The sequence below is a fragment of the Hakea prostrata genome, chromosome 2 (genome assembly GCF_041222555.1).
Source record: "Hakea prostrata isolate BN-2017 chromosome 2, UWA_Hpros_2, whole genome shotgun sequence".
NCBI classification, from domain to species: domain Eukaryota; kingdom Viridiplantae; phylum Streptophyta; class Magnoliopsida; order Proteales; family Proteaceae; genus Hakea; species Hakea prostrata.
Genome location: NC_142601.1, coordinates 37,821,476 through 37,837,091, shown reverse-complemented (window position 1 = coordinate 37,837,091; position 15,616 = coordinate 37,821,476). Strand labels below are relative to the sequence as shown.

Sequence of the window (15,616 nt, the reverse complement as noted above, 5' to 3'; positions counted from 1 at the left end):
TAGTTCTCTGAGCTATAGAACATCTTTGGCCAAACTCAAACACAATCAACTAGAACAGATAGAACAATCAAATTAATGAAATAAGCATGGTTCATCTACATCCCAAAGAAAAGGAACTAGCTACTCATTATCACAAAGTACATAAGAAAAATAAAGATGAAACATAGGGAGAGAGAGAGAGAGAGATGTGGTATTCTTCTTCAGCAATGAGAAAGATCAGAGCCGCATTCGCCGTCCCCCTTTCTTCTCTGTGGCTGGCTTCTCTTTTATGTCTCCCGCACACAATGAATCCCTTCTCTTTACCCGTAGATTCGACCTTTATTCTTTCGGAATTTGGGAAAACTCAAAACTGGAAAGTTGTAGATATTTTCAATATCGTTCCATAGAATCTTAAATAATCTAAATCCAAGCTCATACAAGAGAGATATGCCCAAAATACTGAAGGTAGGTTTGTTTACCCGATTTTCAGATTTATTACCAATTTTGTTCCTTAGACCTCCACCTATTTCCAATTTGGCTAAGATCTCACTTTTCATGATTTCTTGAGCAGCAAGATTGAATGCCATGATTTAAAATCCACCAATATCTAATATATTTTCCAACTTTACTCCATATTATCTCTAATATCCAAAATCTCCTTATTCCTGAAAAATACACAAAAATACTCAATTAGCTCTCTTTAATTAAATAAGTATGGGGAATTAAATCAAATAAATAATGGTAAATGCATGCTTATCAAATACCCCCACACTTGAGTGTTCGCTAGTCCTCGTGCAAAACAAAAAAAATAAAACTAATACAGAAAATAAAGAAAGAAAAACCTAACTCACTTTTGTAGGAATCACGGTTGCACTTAGCATGTGCAACAAGCCTTTAAACCCCTAGGTTACCCTAGTGGACGAGTTGTGTCTCGTGAGTGTTTGCAGAGAATATACACACAAAATTCTTAAGTGTTCTTCTAATTATTCTAGCAGTAGTAAGAGTAGAAAGATAGATTCCAAGACAAAGACACTCCACTAATGATTAAAGGGAATATAGGCACCCCCACACTTAAGCTCTTACACCCTCTCTTGAGTCTAGCTCTAGGCAAACAATTCAATCGAGAAGTCTTTTCTTATCTTCAGTTTACCAGTTCACCCTCAAATAAGACTAAACTAAGTACCAAATAATACCAAGAACTCAAGATCTAAGCAATATTGACCTTCTTAGACATTTCACCTTTATAAGCACATTAAGTCACTTCTTTCTTTAATGGTCACAGTTCTAGTCCGTGCAATGTCTTGCCTCTTAAGCTTTCTAGATGGCCTATGTAACGAGTGTTGGGTCAGCCGCTCTCAAGCCAGATGGCCTTAAGGACTAGGTGTAGAATACCCCTCGAACTTACTTACTCAAGCCAACTAGGCTACAGGCCAAGACTGGGCCAAAGACACCCCAACTGTTTGACGCGAGGCACGATGTTGGTGACACCGAGACCCGGTTACTAAGAAGGAGGTCTAACCTTTAAACTTCAGCATTTTTTTTCACATTTTACTTCAATTCACTTCACATTTAAATAGTCTAAAATCGGTCTCAACTTGTCACCATAAGCACAAGGCAATACAAGATAACTAGATGGTCAAACTTTTTGGACTACCTGGAATTCCTATTTTCCGATTCAACCTCGGTCTCAAAATGTAAAACCCATTACTATTCTCTCAAGAGAGTGTTCATTACATCAGATGGGATTTCTAAAACACTTAAACTCTCATTTTGTATCCAAGCAAGGAATTAAAACATTTATTTTACCAAAGCCAGAAAAAATTGGGCACTTTTTATCTTTGTGACAATGCTCTACCAACTATCAACAAGTCTTACTTGAGTTGACACCCCCCCCCCCACACACTTAAATTATGCAATGACCTCAGTGCATGCAAATAAAATAATAGAAGCAAATAGAGGAAAGAGTGTACCCGATGTTTGAACTCATGATAGAGCACGCAACAGTAAAACCTAACAACAAACAAAGAAAATAAAGGAAAAAGAACAAGAAATAATATCTAAACATATGGGTTGCCTCCTATAAAGCGCTAAGTTTAAAGTCTTTAGCCAGACTCAGTAAGAAGCAGCCAATGGAGGTGGAGGCTCAAATCTAAATGTGAATGGTGACCGCTCCAAAGAAGTGGAAGAGTCCAACAATGTGTTGACTTCCTCAATATTTAGGTTAGATTCCCCAAATGGCAAGTAATGTTGTAGGGGATCATCAATAAGCATGTTTGGAATATAATCAACCACTACCTCATCAATAAAGTTAATTGCAAAGCACTCTTCACCCCTATTTGGGCTTAATGATTCATTCTTTCTAGAATCTAGAATTGAGGACTCAAGAGCTTCAGGGAAGGGGACTTTGGGAGTGTAAGATTTAGGAATAAGACCCTCTACAATCGGAATGTGCAACCCCTTACAAGGAAATTGATGGGAAATACTCATAGGTGGTGTTTCTTTACTAGGCTTGTGTGCATCATTGCCAGTCTCATGGGTCAAATCAACCTCTTCTCGACTCTCAAGATCAATGGGCAATGGCTTAGGAGTAGGCAAAGGTGCATAATATTCCTTCCCACTACGTGTCACAACCGAGACTGCTTGGAGTTGTTCTTTCCTAGACCCAATTTGATGATTAGGGTTACCTATTGGTTGACTAGGTAACTGACCAACCTCCCTCTTACTGATGGCATCAGCTAGTTGACCAAGTTGAGTTTCCAATTTGTTAATGGACTGAGAATGGGAATGCAACAATTGAGTGTTTTGCTCTAATCCACTAAGTGCTTTTAGTACCTTATCCTCAAATGATGAATTATGTGAGGGTTGTGAAGATGATGGTTGCTCATTCCTATAGGCATTGTGGTGCATATTAAATGGAGGTGGCCTATAAGGTATTTGATTAGAGGGATTGGGCATTGAGTTTCGCCATGAAAAATTGGGGTGGTTTCACCATCCTAGGTTGTAGGCATTGGAATATGGATCATTCCCCAATTTAGAGACTCCTTGGGCCAAATGTGCATGCTCCTTAACAAACTCTATTGTGTAGCCAAATAGCAGTTAGAGACATGATGGAATAGGCTAGAACATAAAGCACATGTTTCAATCTGATTAGGTGGAGAGAAACTTGTAGGAATTGGAGATGGGGTTTGTTGTCCTAATGACAAGAGATGGTCCAATTTCTTTGAAAGCAAGTCAACCGTAGTGCTCATCTCAATGGTAGGATTGATCTGATAGAGACCGCTCCTCTTTGGTTGCCCAATGGATGGAATCTCAGTCCTAGCTGTTGAAGCATGGTGTTGGGAGTTTTCACTAAGGGTCTCAAAAAGTTCCCATGCATCATTCTCATTCTTGTGCATGAAAGTCCCACCACAAGAAGAATCAACCATTTGCCTATGTCGGTCTCTAAGGCCATCATAAAAGCATTGAACCAATTGCCATTTAGGAATAGCATGGTGGGGGCACTTTCTAAGTAACTCTTTTAGTCTTTCCCAAGCCTCATGAAATTGTTCTCCTTCTTATTGGGAGAAACTCGTTATCGCTCTCCTAATGCTATTGGTACGGCCAATGGGGAAGAACTTTTTAAGGAATTCCTGTTGCATTTCTACCCAAGTGGAAATTTTAACATTGTCCAAAAAATGAAGCCAATGCTTAGCTTTATCTTTAAGGGAGAATGGAAAAAGAAGTAATCTTAAAGCATCAACTGAGAGGTTTTGAATTTTAACTGTGGAGGACACCTCTAAAAAATCATCTAAGTGCTTATAAGGCTCTTCATTGGCAAGTCCGTAAAAAGATGGTAGCATTTGAATCACACTAGATTTGATCTCATATTGAGCCGCCTCTATGTTAGGCAACTTAAAACAAGAAACCGGAGTATATATCGTAGGAATGAAATGCTCACTCAAGGGCCTCATTGGAGGCTCATAGTTTGCCATGGTTCTTTGCCTTCTAAGGTTGGCCAAAGTCTCTTCTAACTCTAAGTCAAGTGGAGTCAACTCAGGGTTTAGGGACCGACGACCATGCATACACACAGAAGAATAAAAAAAAGAATAAGCTAAATAAGTAAAATTAAAGAAAATAACTATAGAAAAAGGAAGAGTTTAGGACGTACCTGAAGCGCAATCCACGTGATCTTTCGAACAAAAGTTACACATGTGGGATCTGAGGGATGGGGATTTTTAAAAATTAACCTAAACAACCCAACTAATGCAAATATTACAATTGAAAAGTCCTAAATACAATTATATCTAAGAAAGAAAAGATAACAACTTAAACTAATTATCGAATCGCTACTCTTGCAGTTACCTACAAAACAAAAGAAAAAGAGATTAGTTAAATAAGCAAAGAAAAATTAAAAATTAAAAATACTAAAATTACTCTAAAAATTATGCCAAATTGACAAAAATCAATCCTAGCAACCGTGCTTTGGATCCCCGGCAACGGCGCCAAAATTTTATCGTGTCGCTAACCAATCAAAAATAAAATCCTATACTAATCTAGCAAGCAGAAAGTACGGGGTCGAACTATGGGGAACTGAAAGGCTATGTCACTAAGATTGAATTCAACAGAACTAATTTTAAACTAAATCTATTAATTAATGCAAAAACGTTAACTATGAATATGTGAAGATCTTTGGGATTTCGAATCCCCAATGCTTTTCCCTAACCGATATACTCTACACTCCAAAGTAAATTAAGGATGGTTTTCCTAGATATGCCCTATCTTCGCAAGATTATCGTCCTTCGTGGAAGCTTGGCACGCTTAGTTCGCTGAGCTATAGAACATCTTTTGCCAAACTCAAACACAATCAACTAGAAGAGATAGAACAATCAAATTAATGAAATAAGCATGGTTCATCTACATCACAAAGAAAAGGAACTAGCTACTCATTATCACAAATTACATAAGAAAAATAAAGATGAAACATAGGGAGAGAGAGAGAGAGATGTGGTCTTCTTCTTCAGCAATGAGAGAGATCAGAGCCGCATTCGCCGTCCCCCTTTCTTCTCTGTGGCTGGCTTCTCTTTTATGTCTCCCGCACACAATGAATCCCTTCTCTTTACCCGTAGATTCGACCTTTATTCTTTCGGAATTTGGAAAACCTCAAAACTGAAAATTTGTAGATATTTTCAATATCGTTCCATAGCATCTTGAATCATCTAAATCCAAGCTCATACGAGAGAGATATGCCCAAACTACTGAAGGTAGGTCTGTTTACCCGATTTTCAGATTTATTACCAATTTTGTTCCTTAGACCTCCACCTATTTCCAATTTGGCTAAGATCTCACTTTCCATGATTTCTTGAGCAGCAAGATTGAATGCCATGATTTAAAATCCACCAATATCTAATATATTTTCCTACTTTACTGCATATTATCTCTAATATCCAAAATCTCCTTATTCCTGAAAAATACACAAAAATACTCAATTAGCTCTCTTTAATTAAATAAGTATGGGGAATTAAATCAAATAAATAATGGTAAATGCATGCTTATCAATCTTTCCTAACATGTTGTGTGCACTTGTTTAGGACTGTCTTCTCAGGTTTTGTCAAGATCATACTTGATTCTTTAAGTTAATTCCTTAACTGCATAGATTACTTGTTCTCTGGTTTCTACTTTATGAAACTATGAGATTACCTACTGTTATTGTATTTTAATTCTGATCTCCTACTATGGGAACAGTAGCACTTGTTTATATCATCTTTTTCATTATTTATGTTATATGAATTACTTATTACTGCTTAAATCTGATGTCGCTTTTACATTCTCTTTTATATGATGAACTACTGGTTGTGTATGTCATGACTGATCTGAGAATGTGTTTGATTAAGTTTGGTTTGGGATTGGGAGGTGTCCTTTTGACACTTCTGTCCTTGGACATTATCGGAAATAGTATGAGATGTTTCCGGGGTTGCCCATCGACGCTTTCCCGAATCAATGGTTGTCATACCTAGGGATGTCTAGCAGTGTTTGGCTAGGATACACCCCTGTTATATTAGACCCGATTCGGAAGGGTATTGAGACTGAACAACCCGTGGTAGCAATGGGGATTCACGGGCACTCAAGACCGGTGAGTTATATCCGTGAGAGGACGGTAATCACATTGTGGGGGCCATTTATTGGAGGGTTGCATATGGCTGGACTTGGGCTTATGGGCGCTCGAGACCGGTGAGTTATATCCGTGAGAGGACATGAGAGCTTCCCGTTTACCATATGTGGATAACCAATAGGGTTGATGGTCCGTGACTCTAGTGTGAAGGATACCGGAAAGGATCCCGAGAGGGGAGGAATGGAAGTATCTGGAACTGACTTGATGTAACTGAGTAGATGACTTGCATTGGGCTAGGCTTTTTCCTGACATGTGGCAGTACTTATGCCAATTGGTTGTGAGAGAGTGTGTTGACTTAACCCCTTGCCATGGTTTGTCCGAGAGGGATGGATGAAGCATAGCTAACACCAATTTCTTTCTGGTGTACTAAGCGGACCCACTACCAACAGGAGCCGTATGCGTGACCTACCCAAAGAAGTACGGTGCTATGACTTAAAGCATGTCTACCATAGAGACCAGCATAAATAGAGTTAGATGCATTCATACTTTATCTGTTTCATACTGCATTGCATCTTGTTATGTTTTGCCACATGTTATCTATGATGTTATGGATTAACTACCTTACTAAGTTTCTTCGAAACTCATTCCTTTTGTATATTTCTTTTTGTTAGATTATCCTGCAGATATAGATTATCATGACGAGCAGTACAGCAAAGCACAAGTTGATGAAGCGTATTACACGCAAAGTGCTGGCAACGATCAAGATTACTTTGATGATTCCCCGGCGGATCAAGCTGCGCACTACTTTTGGGAACTGCATAGAGTTAGAACGGATTCATTGGATTGACGAAGTCCATATTTATGAAGACGTTATCTATAAACTTGAAGACGCTTGGTCTTAGTTTATTTCTTAGTACTTTTGTTTCAGTTGTAATTCCTTTTGATTTTCATACTACATTCCGCTATTTTTGGTGAAGTGAGTTTCCGCCTCACTTTACTCCTTTTTGATATCATTGGATATATGGTATCTTTCCGCACTCTGATTATACTAATTATTCATTTTTGTTTTGAACCTTGTTTATAATATTAAAACTTGATTTATTTCCTGTTTATGATTATGTTATTGTATATGTGGGAGGATGATTTCCTCGATACTTGATCTTCGGGGCTGTGGATCACACTCTCGGGTATGCCAGTTAGGGTACCGGCTGGGAGGATGTGACAGAATGGTATCAGAGCCCAAAGTTCAAGGAAATCCTAACCACATAAAACAGTAACAGAACATTCCTGAGTCATAGATCCAGAAGTGACTCATCTACTCTTAGAAGTGAATAATAGAACACTTGGATTAGAAACTATTAATGAAGCATAACTGGATACTTCTGAATAATGCACAATAATTATATTTAAACAATTGTCACTTAATGCAATAAAAGAAAAGTGCATAATATACAATAATAAAGTGAAACAAAGAGAACTTCATTAACTTTAAGAAAAGTTTTACAACTACTACATCTGAAAAGCATAAAAGAAAATCCTAGTACAGTCTATCTAGGTGATCTCCTTTGATCTCTGTAAGCTCGGAACTCCTCTGAAAGTTGAGTCACCTGATACTCTATCCTATCCTGTCGTGACTCCATCTTCTATATAGCTGCTCCTGTCTTACCTCCATCCTCTCCAGCATGGAAGTCATCGATCTCATCTGTGCACTGAGATCCGAAGTCTCTGGAACCGCATGAGAAGGACCACCTATCTTGAAGTGCAAGGAAGGGAAATCGTGATGCTCCGGCACTGTCTCGTGCATCTCAGTATCATCTCCGGCCTGATCATCATCACTGTCAGGACCGATATCCTCTGACTCCTGCTCATCCTCTGTCTCATCATCCTCCTCACCCTCTGGAAGGAGATCTCACTGTCTGTGTCAGTCCCATCTGACGTACCATCCTAGTCCCCATAACGTATCCTCGAAACTGACCCCGAAATGCCTAAAAATCAAAGTCAGTAACCTCCCATAGCAAAGATTCTACATGCTAGGCCACAAAACTAGATCTAGCATGACCTGCTGTATGATGTAGGAAAGGTCAATCTCAAAGCCCATCTAAATCCGGTAGATGACTATGGCCTCCATCACTGTAATCCTCCTTTGGCATGATGTTTCGACCGACGATGCTACCGATAACTCGTGCGAATCTATCATCATCCAGCGTTCCTAGGAGTGAAGCACCGGCGGCTGTCCCACGATGTGTGTTGCATATCTCGCGCAACTCGTATGGCATCAAGTAGCTATCTATATCTGCTCCTGCAGGTATCCATACGCACTGATCTGGGTAGTGAGGGACCCGCAAAATCTCGGCTAGTGATCTGGTGGAAAAGCGAATTTGAGTCTGAAGGACCCTGCTCCTGAGGACAAGTCTAAGTGGATGCCCTGGACCTCTAGCCTCCTCGGTGTAAGTAAGGTTGCTGAAGAACAACCTCACTAGCTCAGGATATACAAGCAGATCCTCTGTGAAGAGATGAGTCCACTGCAAGGTGTCAAACCTCTGCTGTATCCTAAAGACTCGGAGCTGGCGAAGGTGTAATAGACGTCCTAGCTCGATCGCAGTAGCTGAAGTAGGCCTCATACAGGAACTCGGCTTGTGGAGTGTCGAAGCGCTCTGGTCTCCGGACATACTGTCTAGGCTCTGAAGGAACCTGACCTCTACCTCTGAGTGCCCCTATTATGCGACCTCTACCTCGTCCGCGTACTCCTCTCGGCATAGTGAATATCTGTAGAAGATACAATGACATTGTTGGTTAAGTGCTATTTCAAGATTTAAGCCAAAAGGGTATTTTCGTAATTTTTCGGATAATTTCAAATTTGGGGGAAATTTGATTTGAAGATACTAGCATGTGCATAATACTTGGAATTGCATGTCTATGAAATTCATTCGATGAAATTCGATCGAAAAATTGATCTAAAGCGAAAAATTCAGCAAGAAGGAATTTGGGGATTTTGCATTCTAGGTCAAAATTGAAATTTTGAAAAGTTGAAATTGGTTAAATCAAACTATATGGACATATCTAAAGTATCATTTTGAGCATGTAGCAATTGATTTCATGCGAAAATTCCAAGCGGTTTGTGAGAAATCAAAATTTTTCTAAAGGTACGATTTCGGTACGAAAACCTTGCGAGAAGTGCAAAGAGGTGTTAGAACTTGTTGTCTATGCATGGCATTGTGTTTAAAACCTAGGGAATATGTTTCTAAGTATTCCTAAACATGATTTCTATCAATGGATACAAGTAAAACATAGTTTTGATTGAAATGCAAGCATGAGAAGATGAAAGAAAAAGAGAAAATGTTAGTTTTACCTTGTGGTTGATGAATGTGAGTTGTGGTGTTGTTGTTAAAGCACTTGAATCATCCAAAGATGCTTGGAAGAACCTTAGAAGATGTTTCCCTAGAGCTCACTCACTTGTGGAAGAAGTTAAAATGAAGATTGAATGTGAAAATGAGGCTTATAATGCGAATTTTCGTATTCTGTGAGCATTGGTCGACTCATTGGTCGATTGGGTCAATCGACCAATCAACCGACCAATGGACCCAGTAGCTCCAATTTTGGTTGAAATGTTGGAAAATGTGATTTTTGTCCTATGAAATGTTGTTGGATGACTAAATGGATGTATTTGAGCATCATTTAAAATTTTCAAATCATTTGGACATGTTGATTTCATTGAAACTTCGAAATTTGGTATTTTGACGTTTCCGGTTCTTGCAGAATGGTTACTCTGAGAAGTGGGCATGGTGAATCCAGTGGTCATGGAAGTGGTCGTGGTGAGATACCTGAAGGTGGTCATGATCAGCAGACTGGTGACCAAGGTACCCAGGACATACCAGGTGCCCCGAATGTCGGAAGCTTTCATGATATTGCCAACATCATGGGCAATATGATGCAACAGCAAGCAGCCCAGTTTAATCAGATGTTGACGGGTTTCATGACACTGCATAATGAGACTCGTGCTGGTGCTAATGTGAATCCTCATGCCGCGATTCCGAATGCGGGTGGCCTTCTTGGAACTCCTCATACTACTTTGATGGAAAGTTTTATGAAGATGCAAGTGCCCAACTTTACTGGTGTTACCAAGGATCTCTTGTTCCCTAACAAGTGGATTCGTGAGTTGGAAAAGATTTTTCGTCATTTGCAATGCTCCGAAGCTCAAAAGATTTTGTTTGCTTGAGAGCGAAGTTGCGACATGAAGCCGATGCTTGGTGGACTTCCACTCGGCCTGTTTTGGAAGGTTTGCATGCAGGTGTTGTAACTTGGGATTTATTCAAAGAGGCTTTTTGCATGAATTATTTTCCTGAGGCGGTAAAGGATGCGAAGGAAGCTAAGTTCATGGTTCTCGCACAAGGATCCTTGTCTGTGTTAGAGTACCAACAGAAGTTTGAGGAACTTCATTTCTTTGCTCCTGATTCTCTGAAGCCTGATATTGCTAAGGTGAAGAAGTTCTTTAAGGGATTGCGCCCTGCCATTAAAGGCTATCTCGCTGTCCAGCCTATAGCGAGCTATGCCCAAGTGATGCAGAACTCAAAGAAGTTGGAAGAAAATGAAAAGGAGAATGCTCGCGTGCAGAGGCCTTGGCAATCTAGATACCCTGGTTTGGTGGATCGTAATGACCGGCGCTTTGTGAGACCTAAACCCTATCCCACTCCTGCTTTTCAGCCTAGGAGTATAGGTCAAAGCCTTGGTTTTCGACAGCCTGGTCAGTTTCAGTATGGCGGGAATCGACCACCTGTGAATGCAAGTGCTAGACCAGTGAATGCGAATCCTAAGCCTTTTGTTCAGAAGCCTCCTGTTGCAGCTGTTCCGGTAGGACCGAGCAATCCTGTTTGCTTCTCTCTGTAAGCAGTCCGGTCATTTTGCTCGCGATTGTCCGAAGAAGCCTGTCCAGAAGCCTATCCCAGTGGTGAAGAGTGCTCCTGCTCCTCCCTCTGGTAGAGTGTTCAGTATCTCTAGTATTGAGCAAGATGGAAGCCATGATGTGATCACAGGTACATTGTCAGTCACTTCTTTTCCTGCATTTGTTTTATTTGATACGGGTGCATCTCATTCATTCATATCATCTGCATTTATTAAGAAGACTGACCTAATCCCTGAGAAATTGTCTAGTTGTTTATTGATTAGTACACCTACTGGTCCTATTGTGAAACTAGATAAAGGATTAGTTAAATGTCCTGTGTTGGTTGGTAAGATGAACTTGAAAGCTAATTTGGTACTTCTTGAGATGAAAGACTTTGATGTTATTTTGGGAATTGATTGGTTAACAGCCCACAAAGCTGTATTTCTTTGCTCCTCGAGAAAGATTCAGTTCCATACTTGCGTAGGTTCAGTTTTTGAATTTCAAGGTGAGAAAAGAAGGGTTTGTAAAAAGATATTGTCCGCACTGATGCAAATCTACACCATAGTAGATGATGTTTCTTCTGAAGGCAAGAGAAAAGTGGAGAAAAGAGTTGACGAAGTCAAGGTTATCTGTGACTTTGTTGATGTCTTCCCTGATGATCTATCGGGAGTGCCTTCAGATAGGGATGTTAAGTTTTCTATTGATCTCGTCCCTGGTGCCGCTCCGATATCTAAGGCTCCGTATAGGATGGCTCCTACTGAGTTAAAAGAGTTGCAAAACCAGTTAAATGAGCTCATTGAAAGAGATTTCATACAACCTAGTGTGTCACCTTGGGGAGCTCCGGTCTTGTTCGTCAAAAAGAAAGATGGTAGTATGCGTCTGTGCATTGATTACCGTGAGTTGAATAAGTTGACTATCAAGAATAGATATCCGCTGCCCCGGATTGACGATCTCTTTGATCAATTGAAGGGTGCAGCTGTGTTCTCAAAGATTGACTTAAGGTCTGGATATCACCAGTTGAAAGTGAAGTCAAGTGATGTCTTCAAGACAGCTTTCCGAACAAGGTACGATCATTATGAATTCCGAGTCATGCCTTTTGGATTGACTAATGCTCCTGCTGTGTTAATGGACCTCATGAACCGAGTCTTTCATGATGTGGTCGATAAGTTTGTGATTGTCTTCATTGATGATATTCTGATTTATTCGAATAGTGAAGAAGAGCATGTAAGGCATCTAAATTTCACTTTGCAAAGACTACGAGAAAAGAAACTTTATGCTAAGTTTAGCAAGTGTGATTTCTGGCTCAAGAGTGTAGTATTCCTCGGCCATGTGGTTTCTACTGAAGGTATTCATGTTGATCCTGAAAAAGTCCAAGCAGTTGCTGATTGGGAAAGACCGAAGATTGTAACAGAAATAAGAAGTTTCCTTGGTCTGACAGGTTACTACAGAAGGTTTATTGAGAACTTTTCTCGGTTAGCTGCTCCTATGACTAAGTTAACCCGGAAGGAAGAGAAGTTTGTTTGGTCTGACGCTTGTGAGAAGAATTTCCAAGAATTGAAGGATAGACTGACAAGTGCCCCGGTTTTGACTATACCTGATAGTTCTGGTGGTATGACAGTCTATACTGATGCGTCAAAGATTGGTTTGGGTTGTGTACTGATGCAGCACGGTAAGGTTGTAGCCTATGCCTCTCGGCAATTGAAGGATTATGAGCGGAACTACCCCACTCATGATTTAGAGCTTGCCGCTGTTGTTTTTTCTTTGAAGATTTGGAGACATTACCTCTATGGTGAGAAAATCTCTATATTCACGGATCGTAAGAGTTTGAAATACTTCTTTACCCAGAAAGAGTTAAACCTGAGGCAAAGAAGATGGTTGGAACTAGTCTCTGATTATGATTGTGATATTCAGTATCACCCTGGTAAGGCAAACGTTGTTGCTGATGCTCTTAGTAGGAAGATTCAGAAGAAGGTTTTGGATTTGAATGCTTTGAGTCTACCCTTGTTGTCTTCTATTGAGAGTTTTGATTTGGAAGTTGTTCCTAAGAATTCTGCTATTGTTCTTTCTGCTATGACGGCAAGGTCTAGTCTTAGAGATAAGATTGTTGCTTTGCAGAGTTCTGATCTAAAACTTAAGGACAAGGTTGAGAAGATTTCTTCGAATCCTGAGTCGGATCCTGACTTTGGTATATCTTTGGATGATGCTTTATTGTTTAGAGGTAGATTGTGTGTGCCAGCAAATGAAGATCTTAAGAAGGAAATATTGAAGGAAGCACACCAATCAATCTTTACAGTACACCCTAGAAGCACCAAGATGTACAAGGACTTGAAGGAACATTTTTGGTGGATTGGTTTGAAGGCCGATGTTGATGACTTTGTTGCCAAGTGTGAGACTTGCCAACGTGTGAAAGCCGTTCACCAACCTCCATCGGGATTGCTTCAGCCCCTTCCTGTTCCTAATTGGAAGTGGGAAGATATCTCTATAGACTTTGTGACTAGCTTGCCTCGGACAAGTAAAGGCAATGACACTGTGTGGGTGATTGTTGATAGGTTGACCAAATCAGCCCATTTTATTCCTATGAAGATCACTCATACTTTGGATAAGCTAGCTAGACTTTATGTGGATAATGTGGTTCGTCTACATGGTGTGCCAATGAGTATTGTGTCCAATCGTGATCCTAGGTTCACCTTAAGGTTTTGGAACAGTCTACAGAAAGCCTTGGGAACCCAATTGAACTTGAGTACAGCTCATCATCCACAGTCAGATGGACAATCTGAGCGGACAATTCAGACTTTGGAAGACATGCTCAGATCTTGCGTCGTGGATATGGGTGGAAATTGGGATGAACACTTAGCTTTGGTTGAGTTTGCCTATAATAACAGTTATCAAGCAACGATGGGCATGGCTCCGTTTAAGGCTTTGTATGGTTGCACTTGTAGAACACCATTATATTGGACTGAGACGGGTGAAAGAAAAGTCTTAGGTCCTGAATTGATTGAAGCTACGAGCGCAATGGTGGATATGATAAGAGAAAGGATTAAGTCTGCCCAATCAAGACAGACATCCTATGCTGACAAGAGAAGGACTGATCTGGAATTTCAAGTTGGAGAGAAAGTTTTCTTGAAGGTTTCACCAATGAAGGGTGTGATGAGATTTAATGTTAAAGGAAAGCTTAGCCCTCGTTTCATTGGACCTTTTGAGATTTTGGAAAAGGTTGGACCCGTTGCTTATCGATTGGCATTACCTCCGGCTATTGCTGCTGTGCATAATGTGTTCCACATTTCGATGCTCCGGAAATATGTTGAAAATCTTGAACATGTCTTACAGCAGGCACCTGAAGGACTTAGTGCTGATCTTACCTATGATGAAGAGCCAGCTGAAATTTTGGATAAGAAGGACAAGCAATTGCAGAATCGCACCATCCCTTTGGTAAAGATTCGTTGGAAGGACCATACCCCTGAAGAAGCTTCTTGGGAGAAGGAAGAAGATATGAAGGAGAAGTTTCCTCACATCTTTGGAAGCACAGGTACACTTTCAATTTCGGGGACGAAATTTCTTTAAGGGGGAGAGAATGTGAAACCCAGCCCTGACCCTAATCCGGAAACTTTGTTATTTGTAGGTCCAGTGACCCGAAGTAAGGCAAGAAGTCATCTTTGGGCCATTTCTGTTGGAGACTTGATGGCTGGATTGGAATCCATGAGTGTTGATGCTAGTGTCCCAATGGTGGAAACTGCACCCGGATGAAGATTGGATTAGTTGATGATATTGGAGTGGTCTTTGTATTGATTCAAAGGCATTTCTAACTCCTAGGTATGTCACTCTAGGTGTGTGCAAAACCCCTTGATGTTTGGACTTGATCTGAGCCTTCAATTCCCTGTTTTGAAGTTGTTGTCTTGATTGGTCGACTCATTGGTCGATTGGACCAATCGACCAATCAATCGACCAATTGATTTTGTTTTTGAAATTTGAATCCTGTCTCTTCTATTTAAGTCTAATCTCGGGAATACTCCGCCACCTAAGCCTCTGGAACGAGTTAGAACCCTAATCTAACCCATTCCCTTGCATTCTTTGGTGATTTCTCGCAAAGACTTGAAGAATTCTTCATCTTCCTTCGGCAAAGGTATGATTTCACTCACTCTCTCTTCTATCTCTGATTTCTTTCTTTTATTCTGTTCTTCATTGAGATCAAAAAGATGATGAAGCATTCTTGTAATCATCAATTCTCTGATCTCACCATATTCTTTAAGACTCATGATCATCATCATGATCTTAAACCCTGGCCTTTGAATTCTTAAAAACCTAACCCTAATCCTTTAAAACCCTAACCTGTGTGATTTTCTGAAGAACTTTTGGTAACCTACCTTGTGAAAGGGAAATCCTTTTTGGGTGACATTATGTTAACCTAAAACTTAATCATCTATATTTTCCTATTTTGATTTGTCTTTGTTCATTCAGATCTCACAATTATTCGTCCAGGGAGCCAAAAGGGTGAAACCCTAATTTTCTTGGATCAAACCCAAGAACCCGCTTGTTGATCATGTTAACCCAATTATTATGTTTTCTTTACTAGATCTGAATTCTTTCATATCCTAGTTCATTATCTTTAATTTTTCTATTTTTCCCTCCTAACCTATGTTCAACCTAATTAGGTTAACCTCATGATTTCTAGG

At 40.0% G+C, this 15,616-nt stretch overlaps 1 non-coding gene across 1 annotated transcript; it reads left to right on the top strand.

Moving 5' to 3' along the window:
* Nucleotides 1–3,462: 3,462 nt before the first annotated feature.
* On the top strand, nt 3,463–3,569 carry LOC149024305 (small nucleolar RNA R71). The gene has a single exon (XR_016171893.1). It is a non-coding gene; the product is annotated as a small nucleolar RNA R71 (small nucleolar RNA).
* The last annotated feature ends 12,047 nt before the right edge of the window (nt 3,570–15,616 follow it).